Below are 19,164 nucleotides of genomic sequence, written 5' to 3'. Positions count from 1 at the left end.
ATTTGTTATGTTTATATTTAAGTAGTACATTTGATTTTAAATACGAAACTATAAAAAGCACCTGAGGATATTTGTTTAACGTCATCTAAAGTGGGACATAAATTTAATGATTTGATGTTAGGTTTGTGGTAGTTTAACGATATTTTTCGTTTTATATGTTTAGGTGATTTTTTGTCTTTTTTTTTAATTATTATTAATCTAAGGAGAGATATCATTAACGGTGAAATTAAAACGTGTGAAAGTGAAATTATACTTGAATATTTTCCAAGATCTGTGTTTTCAAAAATTGGCGAATATTTGCTACCGCTACTATCAGTGAATTTGGAGAAAAACTTTAACAAATTTATTAAGAAATGGTGCAATTTATATTTTTATTGCCTTTTTATGAAAAAATTCTTTTAATGAAGTTTAAAATCAGAAATATGACAACTCTGTGCATAAATTAAGTGGTTTTCTAATCAAATACCAAATATTTTGGTCAAAAATATTTCAATACTTGCGGTCGATAAGAAAGACTTAGCACACAAACTTATTTTTAAGATACATAACATTACGGCAGCAGAAAGACAAAATAAACTTATAAAAAATTACCGTTATAAGTTTTTATAATTGTGTATACATATTTTTTAATAGATTTAAAGATTTTCATTCATACAAACAATTTAAAATTATACAATTCTCAAAATTTCTTTGCACTTCAATAAATCTTTTTAAAAAAACCCCAAACTAATATAATGACGCAGCAATGACTACCACATAACTAATATTATTTAATTAAAAGAAATTCCCATTTAATATAGAACGCATGAGGAATTTAAAAGAAGAAATTCTTCCGTAAATAATTAAGAAGAAAATTAAATAAAAAACTAAAATAACGCAATATTTTCTCCCCTTGGTTATGGTGATAAATCAGACAATGAAACACAATATAAAGGTACCAGTACCACTAAACTTAAATAATAATAGTAATAAGTATGAGTAATAAAAATAAAAAAACTCATAGTTTATACAATGAAATACAAAACAGAAGCAAAAAAAAAAAAACTATTAAGAACTCATGGGTTTTTAAAAGCTAAAGGCAACCACAAAACAAAATTACAAAGTTAGTACCTTAATGTTGGTGTACAAAACGATTACAGTTGTTAACAAAGTATTACAGCCGTAGATATTTAGATACAAATATACATAAAACTTAAAAGTATGTATGTACTTAGAAGTAAGTATGTTCGTCTGAAAGTCAGTCATTTTAAGTTTTGTATATACAGCTGTACTGAATTATAGTAAATTTATGCGTAACGTTTGATTTTTATATGTAGAGTAGTTTAAGTTTATTGTTTTACAGAATTCTCGTGATATTCACGTTCACATTAAAATTGTTTTCTTCAACTATATTTGATGAATAAATTTACCGTTGAATTTATGTCATTCAACTTATTTATTCATAAAATTTTCTAACCAACAAGAATTGTGGTCTGTCGATGTTTTGAAATTTTATTGGGGCTTTTCATTAAATAAAACAAATAAATTGTTCACTTTTTCTAAAGTTGCTTTAAAGTAAAGTAAAGTAGTTACTTATCTTTAGGGTTTTGTAAATATAGTGGGTGTTTACTAATTTGTTGATGACTTCACGTGTATGCGTGTGTTTATTAGGGTATACTTGTTATGTTTTTAAAGCCAAAAATTAAATAGATATAATTTTTAAAATAGACTATGCGGAGTGTTAAATCCACACCATCAAAAAAAATTCTGTGGAATTAAAGCGAATACCAAAATGTTTGAACACAGAAGAAAAATCCGATAGAAAAGTTCCGAAATTGATACAATCCTTTGATAAAAGTGAGATTACCACTTTTGTTTACATTTAGACAACGGATGTTGTCTATCTTTTTGAAAACTACCGTTGTAATTTTGAAAACGCATCGTTGTCGCAATATTGCCATTTTAATTACGATTTGTGTCATTTCTGCAATGCATCGTTGTGATTTCTACAACGCCACTATCTGTTTGACAACATAGCGTTGAGAATTATCCGTACATACTTTGACAACGAATGTTATTGAAAAATTATAAACACTTGGGTGTCAATTTGGTACCAAGCATCAAATTCATAAAATTTCATGCACAAATTTTTTGCATTTTTAAGCCAGTTATGAACTTTAATCCGTTTCTCACAAGAAAACCCTATCTCAAGTCAATTATGTATCAATATATTACAGGGTAAGATGATTTTAGTATCAAAAATGGACTCACAAAATCACAACAACTAAAACAGTTAGATTCGTTTTTCATAAAGGTTATTAGTTCCTTTATGGATTATACCATATGCAAATGTCAATAATGTTTCATTGCATATATGAACATTTTCATTGCATGTATGAAACAAATTCATTCTTGTTTAAATTAAAAAAAATTAATCTTGAAAAATATTAATTGTATTTATGAATGTGGTTTCATTAATTTAAAAAAATAGTAATAAGTAATTATTTTAATTAAAATATTTTTTCTTAAATTCAAAATTATTGCAACAATTTAATCTGAGCTCCTGTAGAGGTCCACATTTAATGGACATGACCATCTATTTATAATTAATTTCAATTTACTTGCTTTTATCAAAGACCTATAAGACACATTTTCATACAACGTTTGTTCTATAAACCTTTAATAAACTTTTGATGAATAAGACATACACGCGGTCGTCTATGCACAATGATAATTCTTCTCAAGTAACTTGATTTTGTGTTACAACAACATACCTTAATAAATGTTAGCAATAATAAATAATTTAATTATTAACACTAAAAATTTTCTAAAAACTTTAAAAAGTTTTAGAAACTTTCAAATTGAGATCAGAGAAAATAAAGTAAATAAGTTTGGCATTATCGATAAGAAATGTAATAATTTTTGAATGTGTGTGTGCATAATTAATATTCAGTATAAACAAATGTGTTCAATTAGTTTTTTTAATCATAGCAAAAACAACTACAACAAATTATAGTTAATTTAAAAAAAATATATGTATATTAAAAAAATGTGGGCAAGTCTATCATTCACAACATATATAAATATTTTGGAGTTGTGGTACAAGTACGTAAAAGTACATTTAAGTATATACACGTTTCATATACATTTATATGTATTTTGTAGATATGGCCAAAACTGACAAAAAAACCAACAAATAAAATGAAAAAGAAAAAATGTTGTTTATACGAGTACAACCAGTAGGTTATTGCCTTATTCACGTATTTTAGCAGTTAGTTACTACATATTATATTTGTTGCTTTTTTTCTCTCTTGGATATACATTCGTACAATTTTACGTTCATTCTACACTAACCCAATTTATTTATAACCTCATGTGTGTGTTAATTTTTTTCACTACAGTTTTTTTTATTTTATAATTTTTAGTTTGTGGTATTTTTTCCATTTCGTATTTGTTTATTCTTTTGTCTGCGATACAAACAAACAAATAAATATGATCATGATGTTTGTTTGTACGGAATTTGTGTCAACAGATTCTACTGTCGTTTTTTTTTATTTTTTTCTATTCAGCAATGTGAAGTTTTTTTTTTTGCATTTATAAATTATATTTTTCATACATTTTTTATTAGTAAAAAGTTTCTGGTGAAAAGAATTTATACACATATTTTCATTCATATTAATTTATTTATGAATGCATAAATTTTGTTTTTTTTTATAGTTTTGGTAACTTAAAGTCGTGCTTTAACACGTTTTAAGACATCAAATAAATTCACGCCTTAAAGAACTAGTTTTTATTTGCAAGTTATGTGGTTTTTATTATATGTTTTTTTTTTGTGATTTTAGAAAATTTTAGTTATAAAAGAATTTGAAGTGTCATGTGATCTTGAATATAATAGAAAAAAAATTCAGATATAAAGCTTTTTTGAATTCTAAGGAAACGGATATACATAAATGCATATGCTTTTAGTAAAATGAATTAAAGTAGGAAATAAAGTTGTCAGAACAATGATATATTTTATGATACATATAGTAACAATTTAATTTTGTTAGCGCAAAATAATAGGTATACATTATAAATAAATATAATTTAAGATTTTAAATATAAATTTTAATATATTTTTTTTTATTTCAGAAAATTTGCTTTATAAATGTGATTAGTGGTAAGTCAACTTTTTTGATTTTTATTTAAATTTTTAGACAATAGATAAGTACATTGTGTTGTTCATAGAAATGTACTAGAACTAGCTTATACACTAGTAAATAGATGGGTCCTAGATGATAAGTCTTATTCATAGGCTAGTCAATACAATAGTTTATAAAAAAGTCAATAAACAATGCCTTAAACTAGTCAACATAGTCAATGGACTAACTCATTGACTTTGACTAATATATTAATCAATAGACTTGTTAGTCGACTAGTCTATAAATTTGTTTATATATAAGTCCCATTACTAGTAAACAGATTAGTCTATATACTTGTCAATATAGCTTACTAAGTATACTCTTCAACAGACTAGTCATCAGATCTATAGACGTAATCAGGGTCAAGTCATAAACTAAACCAGTCCACAGATTATACCCGATTTAAGTAAGAAACTTACTTATATCGGATTTTAGCGCTAAACTCGTATTTTTAAGCCTGCAACGGGCGTTGAGGTCATTTTTCTAGGGGACCATATATGAGGGGAACGGTCAATTATGGTAAGATTTGGTAGAGAGAATTTGGTTTATATAAAACTTTTTTCTGTCAAATTTCATTGCTCTACTCGCATTTTTAAAACAGTTGTGGCTGTTAAAGTTGTTTTTTCGGGAGACCACTTGTATGGGGGCTATAAGAAAATATGAACCGATATTGCCCATTTTCAATACAAAACAAACCTTATATAAGGTATGTTTGTGTAAAATTTCAACCTTCTAGCTCTTTCCGTTCGGACTCTATCGGACGGACGCACCTAACGAACGGACGGACGGACCGACAGACGGATAGACATGGTGAGATCGTCTTAGAATTTAATAAGGACGAAGAATATATATACTTTCGTGGATCTATGATCAATATTTTGATGTGTTACAAACGGAATGACAAAATCAATATCTTTTTTGGTAGTGTGTATAAAAATACCAAAAAACAAAACATGCATCTGCTTTTCATTTCTTTCTTATGAAATATTCAAATTTTTGCATTATTAAACCTTGTTTTACAGAACTTAGTCACACCTGTAAAAAATTTAAGACCAATTAAAGTTCCATATTAATTGATAAAATGTAGTAAAATTAATATTCTTACTTAATTATTTTATAAATATATATTCATTGGATGCCAGACAGTGATTTCATTAATTAGAGTCATCTAAACTTTATTTTCATTATTTCATTAATTAAATAATTAAAAAAAAAATTTAATTAAAATTTTTCTTATGTAGATTTTTTATTTAACTTATACATACATGTATCATCTTTCAAGCAAACTTATTCATTATTTTCAAAAAAAAAAATAATTAAACTTCCTTTATTTTATAATAAAATAACAACTAAATGTGAAATAAGACACCACACCTTAGAAGTACTGCTGGTATAGTGTGGAATCATCATTATCACAATAAAAATTACACTCATGAAAATAATTAGCAAAAAATAATAACAAAAGGGACTCGTTTATAAAAATTTCAATAAAATATTTTAAAGAAAATATAATATTTTTAATTCATCTATAATACATTCATCTAATATTTTAATAGTTTCAGATTTAATCATGTCTTAAGGAAATTTAAAAATTTTTTAAAATTGTATTATTCACTCACTTTTTCATAGGTGTATTAAAAATGTAGGTAAAATCATATCTATATAATGAATAATAATTAATTTTACAACTTCAGTAATTCAATAAAATAGTAATAATAAAATTTTTGTATAAACGAATGCCTGCCTGACTTATTAATAATAAAAAAAATGATTATTTTATAACCTCCAAAACTTGCAAACAATTCCAAAAGCAACTTTAGTTGAACATGCCTACATTCATTAATTTGTATGAATTTTTGTTTTATTATTTTTTTCGTATAAAAAATGTTTAAAAACCAATTACAAAAAAATCTTTAAAGTAAAAATTTCATGGCAAACTGGGTTAAATTTAGCTAAACTTACAAAAATAATATTAAATGGTACAACATACAAGACACGCATGTTTCATGTACTGAATACTAGGTACATGAACATATTTTTATGATTGCTGTGATAATTTGTTCAGAAATATGTACCATGACATGGACGAATTTCAAATATCTTTTGTGAAGGAAATATTTTTGTTTTATCAGATGTACACATGACTTTACACTTCATGTTATATCTCTTTGATTAGTTTTATTGTGTTAGCTACTTAGATCGATTGAAGTGTACTTTATAGGGACTACAAATAGGTTGCCAACGCCACAAATAGTTCCAGTTTCTGGGAGCATAATGTTACAGAGAGCACGAAATATATTATAATTATAATGACGACTTTTGCATATAAACATAATAATAATTATAATAACAAAACCCAGCCAATAGAATTGTCTATAGACTATTCAATAGACATGTACATAGACCAGTCAATAGAATTGTCAAGACTTCGCCATAGTCTTGTCAATAGAAGTGTCTATATACTAGCTAATAGATAAGTTAATGGACTAGCTCATAGCTAAGCTAATAGTCTAGATAAATATTACATGTGTATAGGCTATTGAATTAACTTGTCCATAGGCTAGTCAATGGATATATATAGAGTCCAAAGACTTCTCCATATATTAGTCCATTAAATTCTCCTAGACTTATCCATTTCACTTGTAACTATACTAGTTCTTAGTATAATAATCCAAATACAAGTAATATTTTTAAAAAAGTATTTACATATTTTTAGAAATTACTATATATGGCTGTAAGGTGTCTTATTTTCCAGATTGTTGATCTTCGATATTTTCATACTTGTTTTCTTTATTCAACAACATGGAAATCTTGTCTAAAAATAAACTTGTGGAAAATATATATTTTTTTAATTATAAATCTATATCACATTTAATTATGGTAATTTAAACATGACGACATTATAAAAATAAGTAAAACAAACAAAATTGTCAAGGTCATATTTTAAAATAATTTATATTGTCATTTACAACTGAAAATTCTGTAAAAATGTGGAAATATATATTATATTTTATGAATGGTAACCATAAATTTACTATACATATACTATGTGGAGTAAAACGCTTCAGTGACGTTATTAAGAAAAGTGTTTTTAAAACACTTTTTATTTTGGTTTTAAATTGTTTTTTTTGGGGTCATATATGTTATTTTGCTTTAAAATGGTTGTTGTCATCAGTTTTTTGTTACAAAAAAAAAAAAAAAAAAAAATTAATGAATAAACAATTCAAATTTGTTTACATTTAAGGTTAATTATTTTAAATATTTACCAACCAATATGACTATTATATTAGCATAACTATTATTTATATAAACAGCTGATACATTTTGGATGTTTGGATTTGGGAAGATATGTTAGGAATTTTATGTCTACTGGTAATATTAGATAGTAAGCCAGACACAAATTTAATATTTATCGGTCAAGAGATGACAGACTTAGAGGGGTCTGAGTTGGACATTTTGGCCATACATGGTTTTGTTCAAATGATTATAACTTTTCAACTATTGTTCCTAGAAGTATATTGTTATTTTTCACTTTCACAAAAAACTTATACATTTTTCATTGAGGACTTTATAGTCGCCCTATTTTTGTTTTTTAAATAGACTTTTTTTAACTTTTTAACATTCCATCACTTTTAAACATTCCATGTCGTTACCAAATTCAATCAAAGTTTCAAAACATAACGAATTCATCTTTCTTGGCGCCATATAGATACATATGCGATTTGCAAATAAGTAAGTCAAAAAAATTACATTACAAATTCCTTCCATCATTTAGTGTCACAAAACACTTACATGAGAAATATTTAAACAAAATAACAAATTTTGGAAAATATTCTAATAAAACCATGTTATTACGTGAACTTCAAAAATAAAATTTTAAACTTTAATCAATTATGTTAAGCACATTCTAAAATTTTGTGACTAATGGAGAATAAACAAGGGATATCTCTCATGTATTTGCGATTTAATTTTACAGATTTTTTATATATTTTTTTTTAAAACAGGCTTTTTTCTTTACTGTTATGCTTTTTATGTAAAATTTTTAAATACTATATGTATAATTTAAGATAATAGGAAATATAAATCTGAAGTTTTAGTAAAACCACATAACGTTAAAACATAAACTGTGAAGTTCAAACTTAAGCTATGAAATATTGTGAAATCCTCTTAAAAAATAGTAAAATATTATTTGATATTCAACCGTTTTAAATAAAACTAAGGATAAATATGTATAAAAGACCCGTATATATGATGACACAAAAAAGCTTCAAATTAACCCTTAAACGTAAACATATTTTGGTAATTATATAAAATGTCCGTAATATATAAACAAAATATTTAATGCCTTTGGAGAGAAAATGGTGTAAGATTGATAAAAAAAACTAAAATTCAAGTTCAGCCGCTAAAAATACATTAAAAAGCCTAATTTTCAAAAATCTTTATTTGTGTACATTAATGGAAATATATGGAAAATATTTGAATGTTTTGTAAGAATTAAAACATAAATATATGAATTCTTAATAACTAAAAAGCAACAATGATTTGCTAAATTATTGCAATCTGAATATGCCATCAAATTGAAATTATGACAACGACTTAATTTTGTGTGTTCATATATATTATGTCATAAATTTAATAGATTTAATAATAATTTAAATAACAAATGCATATATTTAACTTTGCCACAAAATAAACTAAGCAAACTAGTCAGATAAGCAAAAATTTATATTCTAGACACATTTTTGCACACAAAATTTATTCAAGACCACACAATGCACATATTTTTGTCATATTTCCTGTGCAAAAACAAAACAAACTATAAAAAATAAAAATGCCATTAAAAATATGTTTTTTTTTTGACAATAGCAAAATCAAATTTTTATATCAAGCAAATATGGTTTTTCAAAATTTGGCAAATACCAAAAGAAAGAAAACCATATTAATAAACTAAAATACTACATAATAAGCTTATTGCATAATAAATAAGAATTATCAAAGAAATTGTATTTTTTTTAATTATTTAACTACAAAGAAAACAACATTACAATAGTGTAGAAAATTTATAAAAAAATTGCTGTTTAAAAAAAGCTATTTTTATTATCAATTTTAAAATACTTGTTTTTTTTAACAAAACATCAAGAAACTAAAATTAATATTGAAACTGAAAAGAAAAAGATAAAAACACTTTCACACACAACACAGTAATTTGTTACATGCTGTGATGGACAGCAAAAAACTCATGTGAACTGACATTCATCTGACAAAATATGTATGTATATAAGTATGTTCAAAAGAAACATAAGCGCACAATAAATACAAAAACAAATTGTTTAAAAAAAATTGTTAAGCATCAGCGTTATACTTTCATTCTTTCACTTTAAAAAAAGAAAAGAGCTCAACAGACAAAAACACATCGTAAAGATAAAGAAAACTAAAATTAATTCATTAATATTTAAGTAAAAGTGTCAAATATTTGTGTCAGGGGTCGACTAAAAGAATACCTTATTATAAGAATTTGAATAATTCGGAACAAAACAAAACAAAACAAAGAGGCTAAAAAAGCCGCTTTTAGCCATTATTCATTAGTATTTTAATTTATTATGTTAACACGGTTATGATATAGGAGCCTTACAACGCTTGCTTACATATCACTACTTATATAAGTACTTACAAATAAGTAGTATGCTGTTAAGTTATTTTATTCCGTGTAAAATAATGGTTTTCCCAGCTGTTGGTAGCGCTCGATTCGATAAAAAATTCAAATAAAACGGCAATATAAAGTACTTACTTATCTGATTATATGCAAGTCATTATAGCAGTACTTAAAAGTAATGCAGACGGTGAGTGGTACTCATTAAAAGGAAGCGGTTATATAAGTACAAGGCATTATCGAATTTTTAGGAACACATTTTCCTCATTTTAATACACAAAAGGAAAATAATCAAATCAAATCAAATATAATTTTCGTTGTCGAAGTCATAACGATACATTGTTAAAATGACCCAAACGGTAATCGAAATGTCAATAATGCGTTGTTGCAATGATAACGAAGTGTTGTCAAAATTGCAACGGCGGTGTTAAATGTTATTAAATGTGGTAAACACACTTTTGACAACGGATTATGTAAATTTCGGTACTTTTTTCCCCTTTGTGCAATTTCAGTATTTTTTCGTTTTTTTCTATATTAACTGGATTAATATAAATCCAAAAATTTTACCGGGTTCTTAAACCCATTAAAATTTTAGTTTAATTCAAATTTTATTATATTCTTCATGCCCAAGTGTTTTCTTTTCAATTATTCCTTACTAACTAGGAAATCTCTAACCTTGACTATATTTAAAACCTCAGCATCGACTTATGACAATTTTGTAACGATGTTTTCAATAGTTAATAATTCTTAAACATCAGAACGTTTCCAAACCACTGTAAAAAATTTAATGAGGAACACTTTAAACGTTGATGAATAATTTGTTGAAAAACTAACATAAAACTTAACTCGATCTTTTTTTAAATATTTAATTGCTTCTTTTTTTCGAACAAATTTATTTTATGTGAAATTTTTCCTAATAATCATCATTCATTTGATGGTTTACTTCTTTAAAACAACAATAAATTTGTTTTAAGATTATATATATTGTTAAACTACAAAAATCCCCCAATAAAAATTTATAAATATTTTCTGTAGCGGTATGTAAACTCATCATCACTATTGTGTCTTTATCATTTTACGCAGAAATTTGTTAAAAAAACTCAAAAATTAAAGACGCGAAAGAGTAACATTTAATGATATTCTTATGCAAATTTTTGTAAATTTGTGCAAATAAGCTGAAATTGTTTTTAGTTTTAGAAACAACACAATGAACTAATTGAAACGTTATAGTTGAGGATATTTTGAAACCAGTTTTTATTATTAATTTAAAGATGACCAGAAATGAACCATACAACTGTTGTTAAGATGTGTATTTTGAGGAAAATCTTTATAAAACAGAGTTTTAATTTGTTATAAATGTTAAATTTAGATTATTATGTTTTAGTGCTTAATGGGCGTAAATTAATTATGTAACTTTAAAAATTTATTGAAATTAAATATTTTAAAGTCTTTGGCTAAAATTTGAATTAATTTAAAAAAGAAAATTTAAGCAAATTATTCCAATTATCCAGTTGTGGCCACAACATGACATAATTTACATTTAAATATTTCTTTTTCATAATTTGAAATTTAAAGCTAGAAAACTAAATTGTTTGGTAAAAAAACAGCAATTTATAACATCTTTGTAAAGTTTTTTTTTTTTAATTTTTATAATAAAAAGTTTTAAAAATTTCTTGTTTATAACTTAGCTCTTTTCGTGTATAATTTTGTGGCTATTGTATTTCATAGAAAACTGAATAATCATTTAAAATATTTCCCATTAAGTTGTTTTTTTTTTCTAAACTGGTCAAATCATCTTAGATTACATTGAATTTAAATTGCTCATAAACAATGTTGTGTTGTTAATTTTATTTTTTAACAAATACTTGTTTAATAATTGATATTAAAACAAATAAAGCTTTTTATTTATTTTATACGTACAAATACAAACCAAAAACATTTAAAAGGTTTCCCTGACAAAAAAACAAAACAATACAGTTTACGCTTGATTAAAAAATATTTTGATAAAATTTTATAAATTTTAATAATGTTTTTTTAAAAAAGCGTATTATTTTTCTATTAAACCTGATATTAATAGTCATTTTAAAAAAAATGTTGGTATTTTTAAATGAATAAAAGATTTTCAAAACAATTAAAAAACATGATTGAGAAAAATAAAAATAGAACAGAAAAGTTAATGTAATATAAAATAAAGGAGTTTACTTTCAAAAAGAAGTAAGAAAGGTAAGTTAAGAAACTTTTTTGTGGGCTTATATGAAATAAAGTTGTTTTCTTAAATATAATTTTGTTGAGACGAAGAGGGGGGAGAATTGTTGTAAGATATATTAGAACAATCGTATTTCATAATCTAAAGTGTTTTAAGAATGCGTCACTTAGAAATCTATCCAAGTTTTTTAGAAGTACTTAATATTTATACCCTACATCGCTTTAGTATGTAGGGTATATTGGGTTTGTGCTGATGTTTGTAACGCACAATAGTATTGTTCCTATATCCACCTTAAAGTATACAATCGGCTTAGAATCATCTTCATTTATATGTCCGTCCGTCCATGTGAACCTTGTAATCTAACTGTAAACCTTGTAATCAAACGTTGCAAATTTCATTGAAATTTGGTGCATGATCTTTTATTGTTAAGATCGGTCAATTATTACAGTTAGCCTCTTTACAACTAAACCCCCCGAATAAGGTTTGTAAACCTTGTAATCAAATGTCTCAATTTTGAAGATAAGTCAATGAAATTCAGCACAATATCTTCTATTCTACCAAATATGAAGGCTCCCTAAAATCGTTAACATCGGTCTATCATTTCAGCTACCCCCATAAAACTGAACTCCCCGAATGGGGCTTTTAAGCTCATAATTATATTTAATAATAATATCTCGACAAAAAGTTGCAAAATCAAGTACTATACTAGCCTTTATATTTTACAATGATAAGGACTCATTCGACCTAATACAAAGCTCTATTCAAAATATGACTTAAATATCCACATGGATATACTTTAGCCTGACTGAGGCAGGGTGCAATTAAACTAATATGCTTTATTATCATATTTTATTAATATAACTGATGTAGGGTACTTGTTATTTCTTAGACCGGTATATAAAAAGTGTGATATATGTAAATAAAGAAATAAATTTTATGGATAACATCATGGCTCATATAACTTCAACCCTTACAAATTAAAATCTTTTTAAAATTATGTATTAAAATAATTTTTTTAATCCAATAACGGATTCGGTGGCACTGATAAATAACATTTTTTTTGTTTAGACATTTCTATAATATAAAATTAATCACTTTTTTAAATATTTTAAAAAATATTTTCAAACTAAACTGCTGCTTAGTTTGTTTTAAGAAAAAAAAAAAATAGAAAAATAAAACATGTTCGTTTCTTAAGTTTTTTGTTTTGACTTTTTTCTCATCAGTCATTTATTTATTTAAAGTCTTAAAAATTATTAATAACTTTTGTTGTTTTTTAAATAGTTTTACAAAAATAAACCAAACATTATTGATTTAATAAATTAGAAACCGTTAAATAAAAATTCAGCAACAACAACAACAACTACAATAAGCACAATTAACAGGGAGTAACAAATTTTAAATAATTTATGATAGTATTTAATTTATACAATAAGTAAGAATGCGTTAATAAAAATTCCATATAAAATTAGAACCATTAAAAAAAGGTTAATGAACTTGAAAAAAAAAATTTGAAAAATAATTTTAATAACAAATAATAAATTAGTTTAGAAAATGTTCGTTAGAAAAAGCCCTTAGAGCATACTATGCTCAGCATAGTTTTCATTGTTTAGATATCAGTTGAATATTGTTTTTCTAATTGTAAATAACTTGATGTTAAATTTAAACTTTCTTTTTTTTATTTCTAACTGATAAATTCTTTTGTTTTTATTCTTAAAGAAAAATTAACATTTAAGAAAGTGAATATTAGACATTTTTTTTTTTGGAATTGAAAATTATTAAGATAGTTAAGAATTAATATTGTTTAAAAAAGATATACTAGACTTGGAAGGTTTTCGCAAAATTTAATAAACAATAAATTGTGTGTCTCAACTTCTTAACTATTAATAAAAGAAATATTAAAACAACTCTGTGAATATGAGTTAAACAAATAAATTGATTCTTAGTAATACTAAGATTCATAGATCAACAAAAGAAACAACAGCAGCAGCAATCACAAAAGTAAGAAACGGGTTAAAAACTTGTTGGCAAATAAGACACCAAAATTGATTTTTTTGTGTTATTGTTGTTTTTGTTTTAAAGAATCATACAGACAGGAATGCAAAGACAAGCTTGTATACATACATACTACATTCATATTTAGACACTATGGGACGATTAGGAAGTAAATATTTTGCGATGATTCAAAATTTAAGACTTTACTTGCTACTTTCCTAAGCGAAAGTCAAATTAATTTTAAATTTTAAAAAGTTATTACAGAACTAATTGTCCTAACCTCACCTATTGGCTGAAACGTAAGTAACGAAGAACTCTCTAGCGGAAATGTACAAGCAAACAATCGGACATGGTCGCGTTGTCCAAGGACTTTTGTCCTTTCTATAGTTCAGATAGCATTAGTAAGTACCTCTACTCTCCAGAATTGTAATAATACAAATGCGGGAAACATTCAACAAGTTTAAAGAAGAGAACATTCTCTTACAAAAAAAAAAAAAACTTTCTTAAAAGAATTATTTTTTGACGATCAGCTCTATGGTGCAGGAAAATATATGACGTTAAGCAACAATACCTACAAAATTTTTAAGAGAAATATACTAAACATTATTTTAGAAAAAGAGTTCCAAATGTGAGATATAAGAGAATATAAGAATAAGTACTCTATGTCCAGCTTAAGATTAACTGACCAGTTTTAGTTTAACTATTAAAATAAATGAGTTCACTAGAGAGACCCTTAAGAAATAGCAAAAGGAAAATATTAATCAGACAAAATAACATGAATACAAAGTGTGAGGTAAAAGACTAAGCAAAAGATGAATAAAATAAAAAAATTACACACAGAGAGAGAAAAAACTAATAAAATAGAAGATCTTTGACCCAAACAAGATCATCATCATAATGAGCGAGAATGCTAGTTAATAATGAACACCTAGGTGTGATCAAGAAAAAAGTAGCATAAAATTATAATAATAATGAAGTTAAGAAATTTAATCATGAAATACATATATATAAGAAACATAATTATTAAGCTGAAAATGATCATTAAAATGATAGCTCGTTATTTAATTTAATGTTGTAGAAAAAAGAGAGTTGCGTAAATGTGGATTTTGTATAATTTTTATTTTTCATTTTTATAGACATTTTGTTGCTAAATGGAGAAAAAAAAACGTGAAAGCCATAAAGAAAATAACAAGTCTTGGTAACATTTTCATAAATTCTTATGGGACTGTGTATATAGAGTAGACTTTTACATTTCAACATTATTATATATTGACACATAAAAATAATAGAACAAAATCAACAGTAAAATGTTGGTGACTGTCTCTATTAAACAGAAAAAACAACAAAACTTAACAGTAAAATCCAGTTTAAATGACAGAAATAAAATAAGAAATTTAAAAAGAATTTTTTACATGTTGAACAGTGGGAATATTAGAAACATTTTTAACTTAAAAGGTATTAAATCTTGAGTATTTCTTTATTAATTTTAAGGAATTTTAAGGCTTATTTATCAATGAATCGTCAAGTTAAATTGAATCGATTACACCCTTTTAAAGAAGTAGTAACGGTATTAATTATAAGCCAGTTTCTTTAACACTTGACATCTAAATGACATTTATTAAAAGATAAATGTTATAATAACTGTTTTAAAACCGGTTACGGATATATAAATAAACTGAAGGGAATTTTGTTCCAATATAAACTGTAAGTTCCGGCGCTTCCTCCGTAAAGATTGTCTTCCCTACATATACTTTTAATTATGTTTGAAATCTGTTCTTATATCACTGTTCATTTGCCAAATCAAAACTTTTATCAGCAACAGCTTTAACAAGCTTTTAAATGACATTTTTAAGATGTAAACATTTTTCAACTTAATTAAAATAAAATATGCTGTCAATATCGTATTCATAATGATGAACATTAGTCAAAAATGAAAATCAACGACTTCCATCTCTAAGTCGTTATAACAAAGTGTGAAATTAGGGAATAGAAATTCAAGACCAAAAAAAAATGTTTAAGATAAAAATATCAGCTAGTGTCTGTGAAATAAATAAAAAAATTAACAAAACAATAAGAAAAACTGTGTGAATAGGGTTTGTTGATTTCTGTATGCCAAGATTTTCTATTTGGTTTCTTTTTTTTCTCTTCATATCTTTATTTTATTGTAGATGGTGTAGAAATGATAAAGAATCTTTATGGGTTTGTATATTTTCTTTAATTTTTGTTTTGTCTATTTACTTTTCTTCTTATAAGTTTTTCTTTTTTTTACTTCTTCTTTGTGTTGTGTGTCTTGAAACAGGTGTTTCAGAGGGCCTGTTTTTTCCGTTTAAATACAAATATACGAGTTTATATATACTATATATATATATCTGTTACGGTTTGTATACAGTTTTATTTAACTGTTTCAGTTGAGTTTTTCCGAAAAAAAACAGAAATGTTAACATTTTTCACATAAATCATAAAAATTTAAAACATACTTTACATACTTTTATTACTGCCATTATATAGTAGTGATATTATTAAATATTTTTCTTCATAACAATTTTCACATTTAAATATACAATAAGGTGTTTGTGATTTGGACAACAGGTTTTATTCTTAATGTTTTAATTTTTGCGACATATTAATGATTTGCTTAACCCACCGTTGACACATGTGGTAAAATTTTTGTTTCAGAGAAGTCAAATCACGGGTTTATGTTAAAATTTATTAGCACATGGTGATGATTTATCAGTAATGAGAAATGTTTAGTGCTTTTTTGTTGATTGTTATGCATACAAATTTTGATTTTATAAGGCAATTTATTCAGATAATTTTTGTTTAAGTTATGTCCGCCTCTCCTTAGAAAGTATATAGTCTTTCCTCGCTATTCGAGTTCGGTTTATTATTTCAGTTATATCTTCGTTAAAACTGTTAGTAACGCATCAAAGATACACATACCAAAATTTGAACGATTAGAGCCCATATTGAAGGATTTTCTTGACTAGTCTAATGTCTAGTCTGTTAGGTAATCTATCGAAAAGACCATTGACTATTCTGTTATAGTCTGGAGTATTTACTATTCGCTACTCTATTGACTTACATGTTAACTATTGTACTGACTAGTCTATTAACTAGTCCATTGACTATTATTAATTATCTGCCTTATTCATAACAATTTATCCAAGTTTTACAGAACAAATTTTTTATGAAAATTTGTCTAATAAATCTTTGATAAATTGTTATGAATAAGTTGATTACTCTGTTAATTGAATAATTTTTTGATTAATCTATAATAAGAGTAGTGAATAGCCATTTGACTAGTTTGTTGGCTAGTCAATAGACTAGTTTATTGACTAATCTGTGAAATAGTCAATTGATTAATCTATTGTCTATACTATTTTTAAGAAGTAACAAGAAATTTTATGAAGGGAATCTTATATAAGGGTAAAGCTCTATAATGAACCGATATTGATAAAATTTTCAGACAGTTTTTGGTTCCTATTGAATTTTATCTTTATAACTGCATTTTAAGAAAATAGTGACAATGCTGTAAGACAAAAATTGTAGGTTGACACTGTTGTTAGACTTTTTCTGAACATTTTTCTGCCAATATTGTAAAATCTAACAATCGTGTATACATAGCTTAAGACTACTATTTCGATGTTTTACAAACGGAATATCAAAACCCCTTTTTTGTCGTTGTAAAAAAGTTCACAAAATGTTCAACAGTACTAAATTTTATATCCCTTCAGCGCCCTGCTAAAATAATTTGATTTGTACATTTTATTACTGTGTCCAACAAAAAACATGGGCTTGTGATGACTCAAAAACTTAGTTTTACGTCTGAATTACTTCAAGGGAGTAATTATGTATAATAGCAAGAAAAATGAATAAAACTACTGGTATATCTACAAGTAAGTACTTAACTAACTTCCTACTTGTAAGCGAGTATAGTAGGTTCTTGCCCCCAATGTCATAACAGTGTTTAATAATAACTTAAATTGTTATCGTGTCAGTTAATTTTAGTATTTTAACCACTTACTTATCACTGTAAATATATGTGAATATCATATGATCTACCCATAACCAGGTATTGAATTAATTTATCTCATGTTTTTCTTTCGTTCTTATACCGTCCCCTACAATTTGCATTTTTAAAACATTATTTTTTAATTCCTTGAACTTTAGTTTATTATCATAATATTCCATTCCTACTCAATTAATATTTCCACTTAAAATTCAATTAAATTCTTATAAAATAGCTTATAATTTTAACTAAAACAATTCACAAACTTACCCAAAAAGCAGCTAAAATAAACAAACGTAATTTACAAATTATTTCCTTTGTGAAGTAAACAAGATTCGTTGTTGCATTTATATCAGAATTACTTTTTTTAATGATTAATATGATTTAATCATAAATTTTAACTTTGCTATTTACTACAGTAAAGTAATTAATAATTTTGTTTCTTTTTTAGTTTATATATTTTTTTTTAAAAATACACTTTATTTTAAAACAAACTATAAAATTGGTTTATGATGTTTATTTTATGCATTCTTTTTTTGTTTTTATTTTTTTAACCAAGCGATTTATAGAATATTTATGAAAATATAATAAAACCAACAACACTTTGCGAATTTAGCGAATTAAAGAGACAGCGAAAAAAAATAACAAATAAAAAAATGGTTTAAACAGCACTAGTGTAGATACAGAATAGAAGAAACAACAACAAAATCGGTTAAAATATGCGTTTTTCTTTCTATGTATATTTTTCTATTTAATTTTCTTCTTAAATATTTTCTTTCTTATACTTTTTGTTGCTTTGGAAAAACTAAAAGATGAAAAGCTTTTATCTTTCTTCTTTTGTTATTGTAAAAGCCGTTAGTTAGAAATGACAGTAATGATTAAACATATATTTTTTTTTGGTTAAACACACACACACATACACATAATAATTTTTCTTTTACTCCAAAAAGTAAATTTAAGAATTTTTTCTTAACATTTTTATGAATTTTTACTTTTCCTTGTTTTAGTTAACTTTTATTATTTTATAGTATTCTTATTTGAATTTGTAATTCTTTTTTTCTTTTATTTTTTTGTTACCAATTTTCTTTGTTGATTTATTTCATTCAGTTTCAATTAAACGCACTGCGCACCGTGCGCAGTTTTTATC

At 25.2% G+C, this 19,164-nt stretch overlaps 1 protein-coding gene across 1 annotated transcript in view; it reads right to left on the bottom strand.

The window, feature by feature from the left end:
* LOC111674549 (ATP-binding cassette sub-family G member 8) overlaps positions 1 to 18,493 on the bottom strand; it is a 37,443-nt gene extending 18,950 nt beyond the window's left edge. Inside the window, exon 1 of the mRNA XM_046949186.1 lies at positions 18,288 to 18,493. The gene's annotated coding sequence lies outside the window, so the exon portion shown is untranslated. The remainder of the gene's footprint in view (positions 1 to 18,287) is intronic.
* Between the last annotated feature and the right edge of the window lie 671 nt (positions 18,494 to 19,164).

Source organism: Lucilia cuprina, chromosome 4 (genome assembly GCF_022045245.1).
Source record: "Lucilia cuprina isolate Lc7/37 chromosome 4, ASM2204524v1, whole genome shotgun sequence".
Lineage (NCBI taxonomy): Eukaryota > Metazoa > Arthropoda > Insecta > Diptera > Calliphoridae > Lucilia > Lucilia cuprina.
Note: the sequence above shows the minus strand (reverse complement) of the source record. Positions and strands in the feature narration are given on the sequence as shown.